Source organism: Cuculus canorus, chromosome 22, assembly GCF_017976375.1.
Source record: "Cuculus canorus isolate bCucCan1 chromosome 22, bCucCan1.pri, whole genome shotgun sequence".
NCBI lineage: Eukaryota > Metazoa > Chordata > Aves > Cuculiformes > Cuculidae > Cuculus > Cuculus canorus.
This window is the reverse complement of record NC_071422.1, coordinates 3,799,720-3,822,058: the sequence shown is the minus strand read 5'-3', so window position 1 is coordinate 3,822,058 and position 22,339 is coordinate 3,799,720. Positions and strand designations below refer to the sequence as shown.

The following is a 22,339-nucleotide window of genomic DNA, read 5'->3' as shown; positions in this document are numbered from 1 at the left end:
GGTACCAGTACCTTGACCAAGATAATCCTCTCAACGCGATGTCTCTTAGCATGCGCTCTCGGAGAATGTGCTTCTGGCGTGCGCTTTCTCCGAGACTGCGCTTCTGGCGTGCGCTCTCTCCGAGACTGTGCTTCCGGAGTGCGCTCTCTCCGAGACTGCGCTTCTGGAGTGCGCTCTCTCCGTGCATGCGCTTCCACGGAGCGCTCTCTCCGTGCATGCGCTTCCACGGAGCGCTCTCTCCCGGAATGCGCTTTCGTGGAGCGCTCTCTCCGAGACTGCGCTTCCACGGAGCGCTCTCTCCGTGCATGCGCTTCCACGGAGCGCTCTCTCCGTGCATGCGCTTCCACGGAGCGCTCTCTCCGTGCATGCGCTTCCGGGGTGCGAGGCCTTGGACTGTGTGCTCCCGGAGTGCGAGGTCTCGGTGTACCAGGCCTTGGACTGCATAATCCTGGAGTGCGAGGTCTACGAATTCCTGACTGTGTCTGCTCCTTTGGCCCATGGCGGCGGTTCTTGCAGATGCACCATGGGTACACACAGTCTAACTGCATGCGCGTACAAGGCATGGCTTCAAGCAGCCACCAAACTGTGCAGATGCACCACCACCAGCCTGGCTGCCACCACCACACCACCTGACAGACTCACTCGAACTGACAGTCTAACTGCCCCTTCCTCCTGAGCATCCCCAGGGTAGCAGGGCAACGCCCACAACTGACTTTGGGGGGGCGGGCACAGAACACAGCGACGACCAATAGGCATCGCAGGGGGCTCCACTGACCCTACCTGCAGCTGCAGGTTGCTCTCACCCCTCAAGTTCACACTTTAGACACTCGCCATGCCTGTCCCCATCTCCCAAAACTCAATGCACAAGTGGTTCCAATTCCTCCACCACCAGTCCAGACAGTTCAAGCCAATAAACAAGCATAGACCTTTCCATCCTCATTCATGAGGAAACACTGCTCATCCTCCAGGGAGCAACACTTCCATCTCATCTATTTAAGGTGCAACTGGCTGTGCCGAGGTCAACACCCCAGCCTAAGCCCGCTGCCCTTTATAGCCTCCTGAAGGGCCAGCTCCGGGTCGTACTCCATGGCCTCTCTTCCCACGACAGTCTGGTTCTAAAGAGATGGAAGAGGCCGAGAGGAAATTCAAGTTCAGAGAAAACAAAAAATCCTCTTGTGGTGGATGAAGATGCTCCCAAAAGACAGACAGCCAACACCACATTGATGCACACAAAGGGTTTCACCAGGGCACTTTCAACAACAAGTGTGGCTGACAACATCCCCATCAAGGTGCGGGCTTCCTTTTTGCCTTTGCCTCTTCCTTTTTTAAACTCAAGAAATCCAGCAGCCTCCTCTGGTCCCTCAGAATAAGCAAGACAATACACGCAGCTTGCAGTGGGACCACTTAGCACCCAGCAGTCACCTTCCTCACAGCCATCCCTGTGGGAAACAAGCACCCCAGTGCAGAAGCAGGCTGGGCTGCTCTGCCTCACGCCCATAAGCTCGACATACCCAAACCTGACAGCAATACAGGACAGTTTCTCATGGCTTTAGCCACCAACTTCTAACTACCTGGTGCTCCTGTAAACTTAAAGCCAGCCCAGTTAAACATTGCTCCTTTCCTCCACCACACCTTTGTCCCAATAGGTCCTTTGGGTAGATCTTCTGCAAACGAAAGATACCGAGTTCTAGCAGTGGAAACAAGATGAGGAAGCTTTTTCCCAACAGCCATCCAGGGAATGGGATCTCCCTGGCCAAACACAGCTCTGTAATGATACTATTAACACCCCTCGGCTCCCAGGGCTTCCCCAAACAACACTCCTGGTGATGCTCTTCAAACCAATTAACGCTGAACAGTGCTTTGCTTGCAGGATGTGTCCTTACAGCACAGCTGTGGTGGTAGCTCTACCAGCCTGGCAACACCAAGGTCACAGACAACGAGGAGCCTGCACCAAACCTTGCATTTGGTGGGGCTTCAAACACATTTCATGGAATCACAGAATGGTTTGGGTTGGTAAGGACCCCAAAGCCCAGCCAGTTCCACCCCTGCTATGGGCAAGGACACCTCCCACCAGATCAGGCTGCTCCAAGCCCCATCCAGCCTGGCCTTGAACCCCTCCAGGGATGGGGCAGCCACCGCTGCTCTGGGCAACCTGGGCCAGGGCCTCCCCACCCTTACAGCAAAACATTTCTCCCTAAGACCTCACGTCAATCTCCCCTCTTTCAGGCCAAAATCATCCCCTCTTGTCCTCTCCCTGCCCTCTCTGATCCAGAGCCTCTCCCCAGCTTTCCTGGAGCCCCTTTTGGGACTGGAAGCTGCTCTAAGGTCTCCCCTAAGCCTTCCTTTCTCCAGGCGGAACAACCGCAACTCTCTCAGCCTGTACTTGTACGGGAGGGGCTCCAGCCCTTGGATCATCTCCATGGCCTCCTATGGACTCACTCCAACAGATCCAAGTCCTTCCCGTCCTGAGGACTCCAGAACTGAACTCAGTAATTCATGGCGCAATCCTCCCAGAAATGGAGAAAGCAGAGACACGGAGTCTTGGACAACGACCCACTGCATTGGTGTCACTTTCATTTGCAGCGGCAAGAAGAAAGACTGCTCAGTATCTCCCTTCACAAGAACCAAAAGCAATCTGTCCAGGAACAGAACAGGCCACACACACGAGACACAGCACCTTCCCGCTTTCCAGCTTACCCACACAGTTGTCGCAGACGCTGCAGTGTGAGGTGCGCGGAGGACGGAACATTTTGCACGTGTAGCAGTACTTGAGTTTCACCACATACTTGTTGATGACCACTTCCATCGTGCGGGCTGGCGGGCGGTAAGTAGAGGTCCCCATGCTGTCTGCAAGGGCGAGAAGGAACGGTCAAACCGGCACCAGCCCCGCATCACCCCGAGCGGCTTCCTGGCAGGAGACGGCATTGGCACGGGCTCTCTTGATTCTAATCAGAAGCTCAGAGGCAGCTCAGCCTCCAGGAGTCGTTGCAGGGTGGGCAGCCAGGAACTCCAGTCAGCTCCTTGCAGCGTTATTGGGGTCTTTCCCTTCTCTGCTCAATGGCAATGCTGCTGCGATGCCAAGAGGAAGCGCTGTTGGCCCAACGCTTCAAGCAAATAAAGCCATTTAGAAATAGTGAGCATAAAAGCAGCAGAGTTCAAGTGCCAGTAACACCAACTCATCTCCGTGTGCCTTAGGGAGCGCAACACAAGGGGGCAACAACGTCTGGAAACGCACGGGTGGTTCCTGCTCTGCTCTAAGTGTCCGGGTTACAGAAATCAGGGTAACCGCAGCAGCACCAAGCTCCAGGGACTCGTTCCCATCCCAGCAGGGGAGGACACAGCAAGTCTGTGTTCCAGGCAGAGGTCAGGGAAAACTGACATGCGTTTGTCAGGAGAACGAGAAGGTTCCTCCTCCTCAAGGTCAACATTGAGCATTTTTAGGGACACGAAGTTGTCACCGGCTGTGCTGGCACTTGATTATTCACCAGGGACAGGGAGCTGGAGACTCCCTCTGCTCAGCAAAAGCACAAGCTGGGAAAGCTCTGCATCACATTTGCATTTTGGGGGGTTGATGGGGGTCCTTCAGGAGCGGAGGATGGATAAAGGGGGTCCAGGGATAACAGGAGTGACTTGCAGGGGGTTGGTGAGAGTGGGGGTTCCTCGGGGGAGCAATGAGGGGAACTGCAGGGGGATCATAAGGGTGGGAGATGGAGATGCAGAGGAGGAACAGCAGGAACCCTCCGAGGTGTCAAAACCCAACAGTGCTCCTTCCCCAGCTCCTCTAGGGATGTAACGGGGTGCTCTCACTCTCCATTCCCTTGGGATGCAGAAGCCAGGAGCACCCCTGGACCAGCTTTCCCAAAGGAAAAGGGGCTCGGGGAGAAGCAGCTGCCTCCTCCCCACAAGGCAAAGCTCCAGAGCTCCTCAGGACCCAAAAAGGTTTCAGCATCGAGCAGGAACCCCAGTCCTGCCTCCCCTATGGACAAACCCCACCAGCCCGGGGGGTTTCCTGGCTGCCATTCCAGACCAGTTCTTGGAAGCAGGAGGGGAGACTGAGGGGAATTTAGAGACCGGGGGCGGGGGGGGGGTGGCGGTGTAGATTTAGAGACCAGGGGGGACATCTGGGGGGGATGTTAAACCCCTTCCCCAAGCCAGGAGGAGCAAACAAGGCCTCTGCCCTCCGTATAAACCCACCTCAGGGCAGGCAGAGGGGAGGCAGTGACTGCCACAAAGTGGGGCTGGGGGGCATCTGGGGCGTGGGAGAAGGGAGGGAGAAGGGGGGACTATCAGGGGGCAGGAGAGGGGATAGCAGGGGGTCTCTTCACAAGGGATGAGGGGGATAGAAAGGAGTACCTTCTATGGTGGGAGATGGGAGAGCGGTGGATTCCTGGGGGGGAGGATGGATAAAGGGGGTCCCGGGATGACAGGGAGGGTCCTTCGAGGGGCACACAGGGGGTACAGAGGGGTCCCCATCCCACCCCCTCCCACCACCACGGCGCGGGGGGGTTCCCAGCTCCCCTCCCGGCTTCCCCCATCGGGAAAGGGGCTCGGGGCTCGGGGCTCGGGGCTGGGAACGGCCCCGGCGCTGCGGAGCATCCCGACCCCGGGGGGGCCCAGCCCCGCACTCACTCGAAGGCGAAGAAGAGGCCGCTGGTGCCCACGATCAGCCCGAGGGTGAGGGCGAAGACACCGCTGTGCCGGGCCAGCAGGAGCCGCCCGCCGCAGCACAACCGGGGGCGGCCCGGGAACACCTCCCACTTGCGGCGGGGCCCGCGGGCGGCACCGGGCCGAGGCGGGGCGGCGGCGGGGAGGCGATCGCACCCGGCCCTGGGGCCGCCACCCCCGGCGGGATCTGCCGCTACTCGCAGTCCTTCATGGCGCCGCCGCGCCCGGAACCGGAACCGCCCCGAGATACACCGGGACCGCCCCGAGATTCACCGGGACCGCCCCGAGATTCACCGGGACCGCCCCGAGAGACACCGGGACCGCCCCGAGAGACACCGGGACCGCCCCGAGATTCACCGGGACCGCCCCGAGAGACACCGGAACCGCCCCGAGAGACACCGGGACCGCCCCGAGAGACACCGGGACCGCCCCGAGAAACACCGGGACCGCCCCGAGCAGCGCCGGGACTCTGGTGTGGACTCTCCCCTCAGAGGAGGGCGTTTCCAGCAAACAGCCACAGTCCAGGTTGTTCTCCAGCTCGTCCCGGCCGTGAGGGCCGTGCCCGTCTGCAGGAGGCGGCAGAGCCGGCGTGTGGGTCCCCAGCACCTCGGCAGATGTTGGGCTGCGCTCCCCAGAGTGGGATTTGGTGCAGTGACAGCAAAGGCAGTGAGCGCAGCGCGTCCTCCCGCTCGGCTCCCGGCTCTGGGCCTGGGCCTGATCTTGGGCTGCGAGAAAGCTGCAGAGGGGCTGTTCCTAAAGGCCTGTGGGGCCGGGACGAGGGGGAACGGGCACAGACTGGAGAGGGGCAGATTGAGGCTGATAGAAGGAAGAATTTCTTCCCCGTGAGGGTGCTGAGGCCCTGGCCCAGGTTGCCCAGGGAAGGTGTGGCTGCCCCATCCCTGGAGGGGTTCCAGGCCAGGTTGGATGGGCCTTGGGCAGCCTGAGCCAGTGGGAGGTGTCCCTGCCCATGGCAGAGGGTTGGAACGAGATGATCTTTAATGTCCCTTCCAACGCAAACTCTTGTATGACTCTACGGATACCTCAGCTCTGGGGGCTCCGTCCGTCAGGTTGTGCTCGGCTCCAGTGTAGGGTTGGTTCACAGCCGTGAGCCATCACAAGGCATGGAAACGTCCCCCTTTCTGCTCAGGTGCAGGTGAAGCAGCTGAGACTGGGGGGGAGCAAAAGCAGCTGCGAGTCCCAGTGCTCCCAGGCCCATGGGAACAGCGCTGAGCCAGTGGGGCTTCCAAAATTCCCACTTATTTCTTTGGCTTCCTGGTTAGAACGGGTTTTTAGACACGTCTGTAGGTTGGAGGAGCACCAAGAGGTGCCCACCCTGATGCTCTCCAAGTGCCTCTGGGATGCAGAAGGAGCAGCTTTCCCAGTAGGACTCCTGTGGCCCAGCTGGTGGAACAGGACCTTTCTGGCGAGCGCCTGCTGCCACCGGCTGGTAATCGCTCTCCACTGCCTTTGTACAGACCTGCCCAGTTTGTGTTCCCGCTCACACCATCGTTTATGCAGCAGCTGTTTTGTTCCCATTCACAGCCTTTTTTCAGCCCAGTTTCCAGAGTGAACCACACAGGATTCGTACCTGAGAGCAAAGGGAGAGGCAGAACATGGAGAGAAGGACCTCTCTAATAGGAATTAAGACTTTGCATCTTTTTCTACTGAAATATTTTTAACCTGTTTCTGCCTTTCCATGTCCTTTTTCCATTGGTGCTTTCCGGGGTTGTTCCAGCCCTGGCACCATCTTCTCTACCGGCACAGTGGTTGCGGGCTGAGCTCTTTGTAGACTTCAAGGCTTTCCATTATGAGGTGCGTCAAGTCGTGACAGGAACAGACTTTTCAAAGCTGTTTGTTTTCTGCCTCATTCCTGCCATGAGGCTTCTTTTCTGCTTTTTAAAGAATATTTAAAGCACTGGGACTGTTTTTGCCACGGCGCTTTAATAGGATTTGCGGCTGTGAATGTGCTATAATAGAATTTACAGCTGGTCTGAAGTATCCCCTCTCTTAAAATAAGATTGCAGCTCCGTGATTCAGGAGAACGTGCCTCCCACCAGCTGCTTTAGCTGGAGCTGTGGATGCTCTGGATCCGGAGGAGGATACGAGCAAACCCAGAATGTTTGTGTGTGGCTCACTAGGAAGCACAATCCCGTAGTTGAGGTCTGGAAGTATCAACAAGCCTGTTTGGGTCTTTTTGCTGTGCTGGGGACTCACTTTCTGCTCTCTCCTGCAGTTTTTAACCTGCCAGGGTTTTTTTTCTCCGTGATTGGCAGCGCCGGGTGAAGGGCAGGACCAGTCAGGATGAAGGGCGTGGTTAAATGAGTGCGTGGCCACGCGGGGCAAGGGGCGGAGCCAGAGGGATGAGTGGCGGCGAGGGGCGGTATCAATCAGCGCAAAGGGGGCGTGTCCAGGCTGGCCGAGGGGCGTGGCCAGGCGAGGAGCGGACGGTGCGTTCGCAGCCATGGGTTTCGAGCGAGAGGCGGGGCCAGACGAGGCGAAGAAGGCGTGGCCTGGAGAGAGGCCAGGCTTGTCCATTGGGGCGTCATCTGCAATTGGGGCGTGGTCTGCTCTTTCCATACGGGAGGGGGCGTCCATTTGTGGGCGTTGCCTGACCATTTATGGGCGCTGCTCGGGGCGGTTCCGGTGTCTCTCGGGGCGGTTCCGGTTCCGGGCGCGGTGGCGCCCTGAAGGACTGTGAGTACCGGCAGATTCCGCCGGGGGTGGCAGCCCCGGGGCCGGGTGCGATCGCCGCCCCGCCTCGGCCCGGTGCCGGCCGCGGGCCCCGCCGCAAGTGGGAGGTTTATATTGGATATCAGGAGAAATTTCTTCACTGGCAGAGTGGTGAAGCCCTGACAGAGGCTGCCCAGGGCAGTGGTGGAATCTCCATCCCTGGAGGGGTTCAAGACCTCTGTAGATGTGGAACTTTGGGACATGGTTTAGCAGATACCGTGGGGCTGGGCTGATGGTTGGCCTGGGTGAGCTCAGAGGTCTTTTCCAGTTTTAACGATTCTGAGATTGTGCTCCGGTGTTTCCTGGGGTGGCTCTTGCTAAGACCTTTCCAAAGGTCTTTGCAAAGCAGTGGTGCTTCATCCCCTCTCCCTGTGATAATTCAGTGTGCAGCATTGTCTCTGAGAGCCAGTTCTGGAGCGATGGTTGGTAAGGATGCCTTTTGTTTTTCTTTCACAGCTGCCCCTTCCTCGCCAGCCACCTGACGCTGGCCATCCCCATCATTGCAGCCCTCCTCTTCTTCGTCATCAGCTGCCTGCTCCAGACCAGCTTCAGAGACCCCGGGATCTTGCTCCGGGACCTGGAAAAGTGGATCGGTGAGACTTCTGTTCCCTCTTCTGTGTGTGAGGTGGTCTGTACCTCTGTGTGTGTGCGTGCCATGGACATTCTGGGCTCGGTGAGTCTCTGGAAAAGAGGCCGGAATGTCGGATCACGATTCTTGACAGTGTCTGAAGAGTCCTGCTCCGCAGAATGCAGGGGGTGAGAATGCAGGGTAATGAATTTAGGCAGGTTTTCTCTTTAAGATTATGATTTGCCATTGAACCTGCTGTGCCACAAGGCTTTCTTTGCTGTCGTGGCCCGTAAGAGAATGCTAATGCTTGTCCCCGTCTAAATCTGCTCTGTCACGCTCTTCTGGTGGTGGCCAAGAAGGTCCTCTGATGCATCCCTGGGTATCCCGGATCTGTGGATGTGACCCATAGTGACAACTGCTTTAGCAGAGCTGATGTGAGACGGCTTGAATCGCCCTGCTGAGGACAGTTGCAAAGTGACAAACGCACGTCAGATTTCCCTGACCTCTGCCTGGAGCACAGACTTGCTGTGTCCTCCCCTGCTGGGATGGGAACGAGTCCCTGGAGCTTGGTGCTGCTGCGGTTACCCTGATTTCTGTAACCTGGACACTTAGAGCAGAGCAGGAACCACCCGTGCATTTCCAGATGTTGTTGCCTCCTTGTATTGCACTCCCTTAGGCACACGCAGATGAGTTGGTGTTACTGGGCACTTGAACTCTGCTGCTTTTATGCCCTCAGGCAGCATGGGGACCTCTACTTACCGCCCGCCAGCCCGCACGATGGAAGTGGTCATCAACAAGTATGTGGTGAAACTCAAGTACTCTTGAGTTCCGTTCTCTGCGCCCCTCACACTGCAGCGTCTGCGACAACTGTGTGGGTAAGCTGGAAAGCAGGAAGGTGCTGTGTCCAGTGTGTGTGGCCTGTTCTGTTCCTGGACAGATTGCTTTACGTTCTTGTGAAGGGAGATACTGAGCAGTCTTTCTTCTCGCCGCTTCAAATGAAAGCGACACCAATGCAGTGGCTCACTGTCCAAGACTCCGTGTCTCTGCTTCCTCCAGTTCTAGGAGGATTGAGCAGCTTCCAGACGCGAAAGGGGCTCCAGGAAAGTTGGGGAGAGGCTCTGGATCAGAGAGGGCAGGGATAGGACGAGGGGGGAGTGGTTTATGGCTGAAAGAGGGGAGATTGAGGTGAGGTCTTTGGAAGAAATGTTTTGCTGTGAGGGTGGGGAGGCCCTGGCCCAGGTTGCCCAGAGCAGTGGTGGCTGCCCCATCCCTGGAGGGGTTCAAGGCCAGGTTGGATGAGGCTTGGAGCAGCCTGATCTGGTGGGAGGTGTCCTTGCCCATGGCAGGAGGTGGAACTGGCTGGGCTTTGGGGTCCTTTCCAACCCAGACCATTCTGTGCTTCCATGAAATGTGTTTAAAGCCCCACCAAAGGCAAGGTTTGCTGCAGGCTCCTCGTTGTCTGTGACCTTGCTGTTGCCAGGCTGGTAGAGCTACCACCACAGATGCGGGTTGACACAATGCTTCACATAAAGCCTCAGAACAGAGAGGCAGAGTGTCATCCCTCGACCTGCTGGACACACTTCTTTGCCTCTGAGTGAGATCCTGAGGATTCCAGCAAAACCAATTGCGTGTCATCTTTAGATGTGATGATGATTGAAGTCTTCTATCGGGGTCCTGAGAGAGATACGTGGTGTGGGATGTGCTGTGAGATGATGTGGTGTGGTGAGGAGCGTGGCTCTGTCAGAGAGCACAGCTGGCTCATTTCCATTCCCCACCAGATCTCCCTCTTCGGATGTCAGGAACAAAATGTGCTGTAAGGACACATCCTGCAAGCAAAGTACCATTCAGCGTTAATTGGTTTGAAGAGCATCACCAGGAGTGGTGTTTGGGGAAGTCCTGGGAGCTGAGAGGTGTTAATAGCATAATTATGGAGCTGTGTTTGGCCAGGGAGATCCCATTCCCTGGATGGCTGCTGGGAGAAAGCTTCCTCATCTTGTTTCCACTGGTGGAACTCGGTATCTTGGGTTTACAGAAGGTCTAGCCAAAGGACCTATTGGGACAAAGGTGTGGTGGAGGAAAGGAGCAATGTTTAACTGGGCTGGCTTTAAGTTTACAGGAGCACCAGGTAGTTAGAAGTTGGTGGCTGAAGCCATGAGAAACTGTCCTGTATTGCTGTCAGGTTTGGGTATGTTGAGCTTATGGGCGTGAGGCAGAGCAGCCCAGCCTGCTTCTGCACTGGGGTGCTTGTTTCCCACAGGGATGGCTGTGAGGAAGGTGACTGCTGGGTGCTAAGTGGTCCCATTGCAAGCTGTGTGTATTGTCTTGCTTATTCTGAGGGACCAGAGGAGGCTGCTGGATTTCTTGAGTTTAAAAAAGGAAGAGGCAAAGGCAAAAAGGAAGCCCGCACCTTGATGGGGACGTTGTCAGCCACACTTGTTGTTGAAAGTGCCCTGGTGAAACCCTTTGTGTGCATCAATGTGGTGTTGGCTGTCTGTCTTTTGGGACCATCTTCATCCACCAGAGGAGGATTTTTTGTTTTCTCTGAACTTGAATTTCCTCCTGGCCTCTTCCATCTCTTTAGAACCAGACTGTCGTGGGAAGAGAGGCCATGGAGTACGACCCGGAGCTGGCCCTTCAGGAGGCTATAAAGGGCAGCGGGCTTAGGCTGGGGTGTTGACCTCGGCACAGCCAGTTGCTCCTTAAATAGATGAGATGGAAGTGTTGCTCCCTGGAGGATGAGCAGTGTTTCCTCATGAATGAGGATGGAAAGGTCTCTGCTTGTTTATTGGCTTGAACTGTCTGGACTGGTGGTGGAGGAATTGGAACCACTTGTGCATTGAGTTTTGGGAGATGGGGACAGGCATGGCGAGTGTCTAAAGTGTGAACTTGAGGGGTGAGAGCAACCTGCAGCTGCAGGTAGGGTCAGTGGAGCCCCCTGCGATACCTATTGGGCGTCGCTGTGTTCTGTGCCCGCCCCCCTGAAGTCAGTTGCCCATGATGTCATGGCGTTGCCCTGCTACCCTGAGGATGCCTCAGGAGGAAGGGAGTGTCAGACTGTCAGTTAGAGTGAGTCTGTCAGTTGGTGTGGTTGTGGCAGCCAGGCTGGTGGTGGTGCATCTGCACGGTTTGGTGCCTGCTTGAAGCCATGCCTCGTATGCGCATACAGTTCGACTGTGTGTACCCATGGTGCATCTGCAAGAACCACCGCCATGGGCCAAAGGAGCAGACACAGTCGGGTGTTTGGAAACCTCACACTCCGGGAGCACGTACTCCGAGACTTTGTACTCCGAGACCTCGTACTCCGGGAGTGCAAACTCCGAGAGTACTTATTCCAGAAACTCATACTTCAAGGCCTCATGTTCTGGGATTGCATACTCTGAGGCCGCGTACTCTGAGGCTGTGTACTCCAGGACCGCATACTCGGAGTCCTTGTACTCCGAGGCCGTGTACTTCAGCACCGCATACTCTGAGGCCTCATACTCCAGGAGCGCATACACCAGGAATGCGCATACACCAGGAGCACGTACTCTGAGGCTGTGTCCTCCGGGAGCACATGCTCTGATAGTGCAAACTTCGTGGCTACGTACTCCGGGAGCGCAGACTCCGAGGCTGTGTACTCCAGCAGCATGTACTCTGGGAGGACGTATTCCGAGGCTGCATACTCTGGGAGTGCATACTGCAAGACCTTGTTCTCCGGGAGTGCATACTCTGAGGCTGCGTATTCCGGGAGGGCGTACTCCAAAGCTGCGTAGTCCAGGAGCACATACTCCAAGACCTTGTACACCAGGAGCGGATACTCCGGGAGTATGTACTCCGACAGTGCGTACTTCAGGAGCACATACCTATTGGACATCGCTGTGTTGCCTCGTAGGCGCATGCAGTTTGACTGTGTGTACCCATGGTGCATCTGCAAGAACCGCTGCCGTGGGCCAAAGGAGCAGACGCAGTCGGGTATTCGTAGACCTCGCACTCCGGGACTAGGCAGTCCAAGGCCTCGTACCCCGGAAGCGTATTCTCGGAGAGAGCGCACCCCGGAAGCGTATTCTCGGAGAGAGCGCACCCCGGAAGCGCATTCTCAGAGAGAGCGCATGCTAAGAGACATTGCATCCGGAGGATTATCTTGGTCAGGGTACTGGTACCATGGTAGTGCAGGCAGTGTAACTCCAGTAGAGCCATTTGAAGAACTGGGAGAGGTTTTGGGCAGGTAAACAATGCCAAGTAAGGACATGTCATGCGACCCCTAAAGACCCTCATGATGGACTATTGGGGGGGCGGAGGGGGGAGATAAAACACTAATGATTGTTTGAAATTTGGTGGATATTTCAGACGTGGGATGAGTTCAATTTAGTTATAGAAAAACGGTGGAAAGAAAAGTGGATTAAAAGTTCCAACCTCAAGCCAAAAATCAGCTATTGGCAATTTTGGCCCTGAGGGGGAGTGGAGATCCAAATGTCTTTCTTTGGTGACACCAAAGTGTCTGTGGGGCGGATTCAGGGAGGGGCAGTGGGTGCTGCTCGGCCCCCCCTCTCCACCCCTTCCTCTGTCCATCGCAGGGCCCCTTCCTGAAAGGGGGAGAGCGCCCCAAAAGGCGCTGATGGGGGGGGGACGGGGTCGGATGGGCATTATTGTTCTGAGGGGAGGGGGCGGATGGGCTTTATTGTTCTGAGGGGAGGGGGGGGATGGGCCCTATTGTTCTGAGGGGAGAGGGGGGATGGGCCTTATTGTTCTGAGGGGAGAGGGCGGATGGGCCTTATTGTTCTGAGGGGAGAGGGCGGATGGGCCTTATTGTTAGCTGTTTTTCCCGCCAAAATGTAAGGGTGAGGGGCGCCTCTGACTGAGCCTCAGCCTCGCGCCCGGCGCTGCTTCCTCGCTCTGCGAAATTGAATACCTCGTCATAAATTTTTCATAATAAACTCTTGTTTGGTCTGATAAAAGATTTTTGCTTTGTCCGTTTCTGACACCCAGCGTATGGGTTACCCCTCAGTTACTGCGTGTGGACAGGGCTGTGCTGCCCGGCTGCGTCCCCCAACGCACTTGTTCTCCACTGCAATGCATCCTGCCCCATCTCTGCCGGGTAGAATTCATAGAATCATAGAATAGTTTGGGTCCCTACCCTGACAAGGGACCCCCCAACATCCCATGTCCCCCTGTCTGAAGACACCCCCCACATTCTCCCCGATCTCCGTCTTGATAAACCCCCCACTCTCACCAACACCCCCCCACTGAGGGACTACTGTTAACCCAGGACTCCCTTTATGGACCCCACCTACCTCGACGGACCCCCACTATCCCAACTCCCCCACCTCGAGACCCCTTGCAGTCCTCCTCATCTTCCCCCCGAGGAACCCCCACTGCTGCCAGCCTCCCTTTGAGGAACTCCATTATGACAGGACTCCCTTTATCCATCTCCCCTTGGAGGGACCTCATGCTGTCCCACCTTCCCCCACCTTGAGACTCTCTGCTGTCTCCCTATCTCCCCAAGAGGGACCCCCACGAGAGACCCCCCCCTCTTCCCCTCCCACATCTTGATGGGGACGTTGTCAGCCACACTTGTTGTTGAAAGTGCCCTGGTGAAACCCTTTGTGTGCATCAATGTGGTGTTTGCTGTCTGTCTTTTGGGACCATCTTCATCCACCACAGGAGGATTTTTTGTTTTCTCTGAACTTTAATTTCCTCTTGGCCTCTTCCATCTCTTTAGAACCAGACTGTCGTGGGAAGAGAGGCCATGGAGTAAGACCCGGAGCTGGCCCTTCAGAAGGCTATAAAGGGCAGCAGGCTCAGGCTGGGGTGTTGACCTCGGCACAGCCAGTTGCACCTTCAATAGATGAGATGGAAGTGTTCCTTGCTGGAGGATGAGCAGTGTTTCCTCTTTAATGAGGATGAAAAGGTCTATGCTTCTTTCTTGTCTTGAACTCTCTAGACTGGTGGTGGAGGAATTGGAACCACTTGTGCATTGAGTTTTGGGAGATGAGTACAGGCATGGCGAGTGTGAACTTGAGGGGCGAGAGCAACCTGCAGCTGCAGGTAGGGTCAGTGGAGCCCCCTGCGATGCATATTGGGCGTCGCTGTGTTCTGTGCCCGTTCCCCAAAGTCAGTTGCCGGTGATGTCACAGCATTGCCGTGCTACCCTGAGGATGCCTCAGGAAGAAGGGGCTGTCAGACTGTTAGTTAGAGAGAGTCTGTCAGTTGGTGTGGTGGTTGCAGCCAGGCTGGTGGTGGTGCATCTGCATGGTTTGGTGCCAGCCTGAAGCCATGCCTCGTAGGCGCATGCCGTTCGACTGTGTGTACCCACGGAGCATCTGTAAGAACCGCCACCATGGGCCAAAGGAACAGACACAGTGAGGCATTCAGAGACCTTGCACTCCGGGAGCACGCAGTCCGTGAGTGCATAGTCCAACACCTCATACTCTGAGGCCACATACTCTGGGAGCACATACTCCGAGAGCGCGTACTCCAGGAGTGCATACTTCAAGACCTCATACTTCAGGAGTGCGTACTCCAAGGCCTCGTACTCTGGGAGCAGGTATTCCGAGGCCTCGTACTCCAGGAGCGTGTGCTCTGAGGCTGAGTGCTCCGGGCGCATGTACACCGGAACCGCATACTCCGAGGCCTCGTACTCCAGGAGCGTGTGCTCTGAGGCTGAGTGCTCCGGGAGCGCATACACTGGGACCGCATACTCTGAGGCCGTGTACTCTGGGAGCGCATACTCCGAGAGTGCATACTCTGAGGCCTCGTACTCCGGGACCGCATACTCCGAGGCCTCTTACTCCAGGCGCGCATGCTCTGAGGCTGTGTACTCCAGCAGCATGTACTCTGGGAAGACGTATTCCGAGGCTGCATACTCTGGGAGTGCATACTCTGAGGCCGCGTATTCCAGGAGGGCGTACTCCAAAGCTGCGTAGTCCAGGAGCACATACTCCAAGACCTTGTACTCCAGGAGCAGATACTCTGGGAGTATGTACTCCGACAGTGCGTACTTCAGGAGCACATACCTATTGGACATCGCTGTGTTGCCTCGTAGGCGCATGCAGTTTGACTGTGTGTACCCATGGTGCATCTGCAAGAACCGCTGCCATGGGCCAAAGGAGCAGACGCAGTCGGGTATTCGTAGACCTCGCACTCCGGGACTAGGCAGTCCAAGGCCTCGTACCCCGGAAGCGCATTCTCGGAGAGAGTGCACCCCGGAAGCGCATGCACGGAGAGAGCGCACCATGGAAGCGCATTCTGGGAGAGAGTGCTCCACGGAAGCGCATGCACGGAGAGAGCGCACCCCGGAAGCGCATGCACGGAGAGAGCGCACCATGGAAGCGCATGCACGGAGAGAGCGCACCCCGGAAGCGCATGCACGGAGAGAGCGCACCGTGGAAGCGCATTCTGGGAGAGAGCGCACTCCGGAAGCGCAGTCTCGGAGAGAGCGCACTCCAGAAGCGCAGTCTCGGAAAGAGCACACTCCAGAAGCGCAGTCTCGGAGAAAGCGCACGCCAGAAGCGCATTCTCCGAGAGCGCATGCTAAGAGACATCGCGTTGAGAGGATTATCTTGGTCAAGGTACTGGTACCATGGTAGTGCAGGCAGTGTAACTCCAGTAGAGCCATTTGAAGAGTTGGGAGAGGTTTGGGCTGGGGAAGGGCTGAGAGGTGGGAGGTTGAATCCTGCGCCCGTGGAGACAGTGTGGATGCGGTGTGCTGGTGGTTCTGGATGTTGGGGCTGCCAGGATCTGACCCAGCCTGAGCTCTTGGTAGCTCCAGAGGGTGTGGGAGGGACTAGAAATAGCAAAGGTGAGCGCAGCCTCTCCACTTTGAGGGTTGCTTTTTGGAAGCATTAATGCTTGGTTGATAGCGGCTTTTGCAATCAAGACACGGTGTTTTTCCTGCTGCGCTGTTTTCCATTTGCCATGACTCCTGTGTAGAGGTTCCCTGCCTGCCTTGGCACGGTTGGTGTTTCCCAGCAGGTTGGAAGGCACTGGGAAACAAACTGGGAAAGCTGCTGACTTGGAACCGGGGTCCTTCTACTGGGTTGCTGGTGGTGTCACCAGCCTGTTAAGCTCCTGCTGCTGTCACCAATTTCCAGCTTGTTGAACTTGATCAAAGGGTGCAGACGGGTTGGGGAAGTTCCATGTCCTTGCAGGCAGCCGGACTCCACGGCCAGAGATTACGAGCGGCTCCGATTATGTATCCGTAGCGAGCCTTAAGAGCCGGCTGGGAAGAGGGATTCCAGCACGCTGCCCCACCCCTTCGCCTTCCACCTCCACCGCTACGTCACCACAACACAAGCACACGTGTGCTCGTACTGTTGGTGTCATTCATTCAGTGCCAAGATTGCTTCAAAACATTCCCTTGGCTCCAGTTCCAACAGGAGTACAGCTGGGATGTGTTAGATTTTAGGCAGTCTGCCCTCAATTTGAGATGAGTTATAAATAGCAGTGCCGACTTCCTTAACTACCCCTCTCCCAGGTAAAATGCAGGTTAATTATCACGGGAATCAGTTAGGGCTTCTGGTGCTTAAACAGCCGGGAATGCTTTGTATTATTTTTATCAGAAAAAATGGGCAACAAATCTGGTCAGGAGAAGATTTCAGACCCAAGGTGAGAGCTTAGGCCTCACCTTTGTATTATATATGAATTTTTGGCCTTTCTATTTTTTGGGGCAGTTGTGGCCGATACTCACAGTTGCCAAGAATTAAGTGATGCTGATTTGAAAGCAGTGAGTTCCATAAGTGGCTTTATCCTTTTCTTTTTCTGACATAATAAATATGAATAGGTAATAAGGTAATTGGGAAAATCAGAATTGCATTTTTCTGTACAGCGATGGTTGGCTTTTGCTTCAAAAGTGGAATTTGCTGCTTCCCTTTACACATTTTCCTGCTGGGACCCTTAAACCAGTCCCCTCCAACTGAAGCAAACTGTTTTTTCAAGAGGCCAAATTTCTCTTCAGCTGGATATGCTCTGCTTGGAAGCTTTTCTTCTGTCAGGAAAATCCCGATGCTGTTTTGAAGAACAGCTGCTTTTCAGGGTGCTGTTTTGGTTTTGGAGGTCTGACACCCCTTACTTCACACAGAGTGATTTGAGAGCTTTTGAACTCTGCAATTTGTGAAAAATGGGGAAGAATGGTTTGTTTTGGGCAGGTAAACAATGCCAAGTTAGGACATGTCATGCGACCCCTAAAGACCCTCATGATGGACTATTGAGGGGCGGAGGGGCGAGATAAAACACTAATGATTGTTTGAAATTTAGTGGATAGTTCAGACTTGGGATGGGTTCAATTTAGTTATAGAAAAACGGTGGAAAGAAAAGTGGATTAAAAGTTCCAACCTCAAGCCAAAAATCAGGTATTGGCAATTTTGGCCCTGAGGGGGAGTGGAGATCCAAATGTCTTTCTTTGGTGACACCAAAGTGTCTGTGGGGCGGATTCAGGGAGGGGCAGCGGGTGCTTCTCGGCCCCCCCTCTCCACCCCTTCCTCTGCCCATCGCAGCGCCCCTTCCCGAAAGGGGGAGAGCGCCCCAAAAGGCGCTGATTGGGGGGGGGGGGGCGCGAATGGGCATTATTGTTCTGAGGGGAGGGGGCGGATGGGCCCTATTGTTCTGAGGGGAGAGGGGGGATGGGCCTTATTGTTCTGAGGGGAGGGGGGGGATGGGTATTATTGTTGTGAGGGGAGGGGGCGGATGGGCCTTATTGTTCTGAGGGGAGGGGGCTGATGGGTATTATTGTTCTGAGGGGAGGGGGCGGATGGGCCCTATTGTTCTGAGGGGAGAGGGCAGATGGGCCTTATTGTTAGCTGTTTTTCCCGCCAAAATGTAAGGGTGAGGGGCGCCTCTGACTGAGCCTCAGCCTCGCGCCCGGCGCTGCTTCCTCGCTCTGCGAAATTGAATACCTCGTCATAAATTTTTCATAATAAACTCTTGTTTGGTCTGATAAAAGATTTTTGCTTTGTCCGTTTCTGACACCCAGCGTATGGGTTACCCCTCAGTTACTGCGTGTGGACGGGGCTGTGCTGCCCGGCTGCGTCCCCCAACGCACTTGTTCTCCACTGCAATGCATCCTGCCCCATCTCTGCCGGGTAGAATTCATAGAATCATAGAATAGTTTGGGTCCCTACCCTGACAAGGGACCCCCCAACATCCCATGTCCCCCTGTCTGAAGACCCCCCCCACTTTCTCCCCGATCTCTGTCTCGAAGGGGGGGGGTGCGAATGGGCATTATTGTTCTGAGGGGAGGGGTCAGTTGCCGATGATGTCACGGCGTTGCCGTGCTACCCTGGGGATGCTCAGGAGGAAGGGGCTGTCAGACTGTCAGTTGGAAAGTCTCATAATTGGTGTGGTTGTGGCAGCCAGGCTGGTGGTGGTGCATCTGCACAGTTTGGTGCCTGCTTGAAGCCATGCCTCGTACGCGCATGCAGTTTGACTGTGTGTACCCATGGTGCATCTGCAAGAACCGCCACCATGGGCCAAAGGAGCAGACACAGTCGGGTATTCATAGACCTTGCAGTCCGGGAGCACGCACTCCGAGACCTCGTACTCTAGGAGTGCATGCTCTGAGACTGCATACTCCAGCAGCTCACACTCTGAGAGCACGTACTCCAGAAGCGCATTCTCTGAGAGCGCGCACTCCACAAGCGAATACTCCAGAAGTGCAGTCTGAGAGAGTGCGTACTCCAGAAGCAAATACTCCAGGAGTACATACTCCGAGAGCGCGTACTGTGAGATACCGTCTCCGGAGGATTATCTTGGTCGGGAATTCGTAGACCTCGCACTCCGGGACTAGGCAGTCCAAGGCCTCGTACCCCGGAAGAGCATTCTCGGAGAGAGTGCACCCCGGAAGCGCATGCACGGAGAGAGCGCACCATGGAAGCGCATGCACGGAGACAGCGCTCCACGGAAGCGCATGCATGGAGAGAGCGCACCATGGAAGCGCATGCACGGAGAGAGCGCTCCACGGAAGCGCATGCACGGAGAGAGCGCACCGTGGAAGCGCATGCACGGAGAGAGCGCACCGTGGAAGCGCATTCTGGGAGAGAGCGCTCCACGGAAGCGCATGCACGGAGAGAGCGCTCCACGGAAGCACATTCTGGGAGACAGCGCACCCCGGAAGTGCATGCACGGAGAGAGCGCACCATGGAAGCGCATGCACGGAGAGAGCGCTCCACGGAAGCGCATGCACGGAGAGAGCACACCCCGGAAGCGCATGCACGGAGAGAGCGCACCGTGGAAGCGCATTCTGGGAGAGAGCGCACTCCGGAAGCGCAGTCTCGGAGAGAGCGCACTCCAGAAGCGCAGTCTCGGAGAAAGCGCACGCCAGAAGCGCAGTCTCCGAGAGCGCATGCTAAGAGACATCGCGTTGAGAGGATTATCTTGGTCAAGGTACTGGTACCATGGTAGTGCAGGCAGTGTAACTCCAGTAGAGCCATTTGAAGAGTTGGGAGAGGTTTGGGCTGGGGAAGGGCTGAGAGGTGGGAGGTTGAATCCTGCGCCCGTGGAGACAGTGTGGATGCGGTGTGCTGGTGGTTCTGGATGTTGGGGCTGCCAGGATCTGACCCAGCCTGAGCTCTTGGTAGCTCCAGAGGGTGTGGGAGGGACTAGAAATAGCAAAGGTGAGCGCAGCCTCTCCACTTTGAGGGTTGCTTTTTGGAAGCATTAATGCTTGGTTGATAGCGGCTTTTGCAATCAAGACACGGTGTTTTTCCTGCTGCGCTGTTTTCCATTTGCCATGACTCCTGTGTAGAGGTTCCCTGCCTGCCTTGGCACGGTTGGTGTTTCCCAGCAGGTTGGAAGGCACTGGGAAACAAACTGGGAAAGCTGCTGACTTGGAACCGGGGTCCTTCTACTGGGTTGCTGGTGGTGTCACCAGCCTGTTAAGCTCCTGCTGCTGTCACCAATTTCCAGCTTGTTGAACTTGATCAAAGGGTGCAGACGGGTTGGGGAAGTTCCATGTCCTTGCAGGCAGCCGGACTCCACGGCCAGAGATTACGAGCGGCTCCGATTATGTATCCGTAGCGAGCCTTAAGAGCCGGCTGGGAAGAGGGATTCCAGCACGCTGCCCCACCCCTTCGCCTTCCACCTCCACCGCTACGTCACCACAACACAAGCACACGTGTGCTCGTACTGTTGGTGTCATTCATTCAGTGCCAAGATTGCTTCAAAACATTCCCTTGGCTCCAGTTCCAACAGGAGTACAGCTGGGATGTGTTAGATTTTAGGCAGTCTGCCCTCAATTTGAGATGAGTTATAAATAGCAGTGCCGACTTCCTTAACTACCCCTCTCCCAGGTAAAATGCAGGTTAATTATCACGGGAATCAGTTAGGGCTTCTGGTGCTTAAACAGCCGGGAATGCTTTGTATTATTTTTATCAGAAAAAATGGGCAACAAATCTGGTCAGGAGAAGATTTCAGACCCAAGGCGAGAGCTTAGGCCTCACCTTTGTATTATATATGAATTTTTGGCCTTTCTATTTTTTGGGGCAGTTGTGGCCGATACTCACAGTTGCCAAGAATTAAGTGATGCTGATTTGAAAGCAGTGAGTTCCATAAGTGGCTTTATCCTTTTCTTTTTCTGACATAATAAATATGAATAGGTAATAAGGTAATTGGGAAAATCAGAATTGCATTTTTCTGTACAGCGATGGTTGGCTTTTGCTTCAAAAGTGGAATTTGCTGCTTCCCTTTACACATTTTCCTGCTGGGACCCTTAAACCAGTCCCCTCCAACTGAAGCAAACTGTTTTTTCAAGAGGCCAAATTTCTCTTCAGCTGGATATGCTCTGCTTGGAAGCTTTTCTTCTGTCAGGAAAATCCCGATGCTGTTTTGAAGAACAGCTGCTTTTCAGGGTGCTGTTTTGGTTTTGGAGGTCTGACACCCCTTACTTCACACAGAGTGATTTGAGAGCTTTTGAACTCTGCAATTTGTGAAAAATGGGGAAGAATGGTTTGTTTTGGGCAGGTAAACAATGCCAAGTTAGGACATGTCATGCGACCCCTAAAGACCCTCATGATGGACTATTGAGGGGCGGAGGGGCGAGATAAAACACTAATGATTGTTTGAAATTTAGTGGATAGTTCAGACTTGGGATGGGTTCAATTTAGTTATAGAAAAACGGTGGAAAGAAAAGTGGATTAAAAGTTCCAACCTCAAGCCAAAAATCAGGTATTGGCAATTTTGGCCCTGAGGGGGAGTGGAGATCCAAATGTCTTTCTTTGGTGACACCAAAGTGTCTGTGGGGCGGATTCAGGGAGGGGCAGCGGGTGCTGCTCGGCCCCCCCTCTCCACCCCTTCCTCTGCCCATCGCAGCGCCCCTTCCCGAAAGGGGGAGAGCGCCCCAAAAGGCGCTGATTGGGGGGGGGGGGGCGCGAATGGGCATTATTGTTCTGAGGGGAGGGGGCGGATGGGCCCTATTGTTCTGAGGGGAGAGGGGGGATGGGCCTTATTGTTCTGAGGGGAGGGGGGGGATGGGTATTATTGTTGTGAGGGGAGGGGGCGGATGGGCCTTATTGTTCTGAGGGGAGGGGGCTGATGGGTATTATTGTTCTGAGGGGAGGGGGCGGATGGGCCCTATTGTTCTGAGGGGAGAGGGCAGATGGGCCTTATTGTTCTGAGGGGAGGGGGGGGATGGGCCCTATTGTTCTGAGGGGAGAGGGCAGATGGGCCTTATTGTTAGCTGTTTTTCCCGCCAAAATGTAAGGGTGAGGGGCGCCTCTGACTGAGCCTCAGCCTCGCGCCCGGCGCTGCTTCCTCGCTCTGCAAAATTGAATACCTCGTCATAAATTTTTCATAATAAACTCTTGTTTGGTCTGATAAAAGATTTTTGCTTTGTCCGTTTCTGACACCCAGCGTATGGGTTACCCCTCAGTTACTGCGTGTGGACAGGGCTGTGCTGCCCGGCTGCGTCCCCCAACGCACTTGTTCTCCACTGCAATGCATCCTGCCCCATCTCTGCTGGGTAGAATTCATAGAATCATAGAATAGTTTGGGTCCCTACCCTGACAAGGGACCCCCCAACATCCCATGTCCCCCTGTCTGAAGACCCCCCCCACTTTCTCCCCGATCTCTGTCTCGAAGGGGGGGGTGCGAATGGGCATTATTGTTCTGAGGGGAGGGGTCAGTTGCCGATGATGTCACGGCGTTGCCGTGCTACCCTGGGGATGCTCAGGAGGAAGGGGCTGTCAGACTGTCAGTTGGAAAGTCTCATAATTGGTGTGGTTGTGGCAGCCAGGCTGGTGGTGGTGCATCTGCACAGTTTGGTGCCTGCTTGAAGCCATGCCTCGTACGCGCATGCAGTTTGACTGTGTGTACCCATGGTGCATCTGCAAGAACCGCCACCATGGGCCAAAGGAGCAGACACAGTCGGGTATTCATAGACCTTGCAGTCCGGGAGCACGCACTCCGAGA

At 55.4% G+C, this 22,339-nt stretch overlaps 1 protein-coding gene and 1 long non-coding RNA gene across 12 annotated transcripts in view; one reads left to right on the top strand and one right to left on the bottom strand.

The window, feature by feature from the left end:
- Positions 1-22,339, bottom strand: part of LOC128854320 (AT-rich interactive domain-containing protein 1A-like) — a 132,963-nt gene that overhangs the window by 44,545 nt on the left and 66,079 nt on the right. The gene's annotated exons all lie outside the window — the stretch shown is intronic.
- Positions 7,366-8,783, top strand: LOC128854327 (uncharacterized). Its single transcript, XR_008453368.1, has 3 exons — positions 7,366-7,640; positions 7,852-7,988; positions 8,700-8,783. It is a non-coding gene; the product is annotated as an uncharacterized LOC128854327 (long non-coding RNA).